The following is a 1,342-nucleotide window of genomic DNA, read 5'->3' as shown; positions in this document are numbered from 1 at the left end:
GCCTGAATTCCTGACTTCTCTCCTAGCCACTAATTTCACCCAGAGAGAAGTTAGTGGCAGAGGTAATGTGATAGAAAATATTTACTCATTGGACTTGCACCATTTCTTTAAGCAAAGGTGTTCTGAAGACAGGCAGGGAAGGGTTAGAAATCCAAAAAGCCTCCATTTAAGTGGCAGTAGATGAGAAGGTGTTTGAGCTGCAGAGGTGAGGCAGAGATGCCACTGTCAGTTGTCTCTGTATGATTTTCCAAGGATCCCCAAACAACCTGGTGAGGTGTTGTGAGCACACAATATTGTCCTGCAATTGCACCTGCAGGTTCAGGCCAACAACAGTAACAGCAAGGAAAATTATTTTCTAGCTGTCAAAAAATTATTTTTTCTAGTCTGACCTACTTTGTTAGTTCATCTAGTGACCATCTGCAGAAGGAAAATTGTTGCCTCTTCCTTCTTCTGGTGGTGTGGCTACAGAGAGAGATTTGGCCTTCAAAAATATCAGTGTTTAGTTTAATTTGGAGTGCTTTGAAATGTGGTTTATTCATTAATCACCAGTCTCTAGTCACCTAGAGATTGGTGACTCTTCACTGTTCTAGAAAGTGGAAAAGAGACTGGTTGAAACATTAAATCCAGCCAAAATTCAAAGATTACACCAGTGAAATCCCCAAACCAGACAGTATTGCTGTGTAGCAGAAACTTCTGGTACTATTGAACTTCATGCTCTCAATTCCAGATCATATTCACCCATTAATTATAGATGGGCATTTATAGTGGATTGTAACCCCCAAAACCTCCTTAGTTTGGATAAACACTAATTCATCAACAATGATTCTAATTATTGACAGGTATTGGAACAGTGTTTCCTCCAAGCTGAGGAACATCTTTCTCTGCTGAAAAGACAAAGGGACCTTTTCAGTGAGAAATATTGGGGATATAAAAGAGACACAAATGCTGAAGTCTTCCTCTTGAGCTTCTATAACATTTCTATTGTCATAATTCTGATCAGTCAGAGTCCTCCTCAGTAACACACAGTGCAGTAGTCAGCGAGCACACAGATTTGGACAATAAACATTAAAAATGGGTGTCAGGTACCAGTAGAGGCCAGTATACACCAGTTGAAATCCATCAGTAGGTCTGGTAGACCATAGGCTAGAAGGCGTGGAAGCAGACTAACCCTTCTGGTGTGTTCTACACTCACAAAGCAGCAGCTGTCCTGCCTTCAAGCAGAACCTTTCACGTGTTGTCAGGTGTTATGTCAGCAGCTGAAAGGAATTTGGTGTAAGCATATGCAGAAGCAAAAAAAAGAACCCAGACCAAACTGGGGAGGAAAAAACCCAGGGAAATGGTG

The sequence above is a fragment of the Molothrus aeneus genome, chromosome 1 (assembly GCF_037042795.1).
Source record: "Molothrus aeneus isolate 106 chromosome 1, BPBGC_Maene_1.0, whole genome shotgun sequence".
NCBI classification, from domain to species: Eukaryota; Metazoa; Chordata; class Aves; order Passeriformes; family Icteridae; genus Molothrus; species Molothrus aeneus.
The sequence above is the reverse complement of the archived record's forward strand: the minus strand, read 5'-3'. Positions refer to the sequence as shown.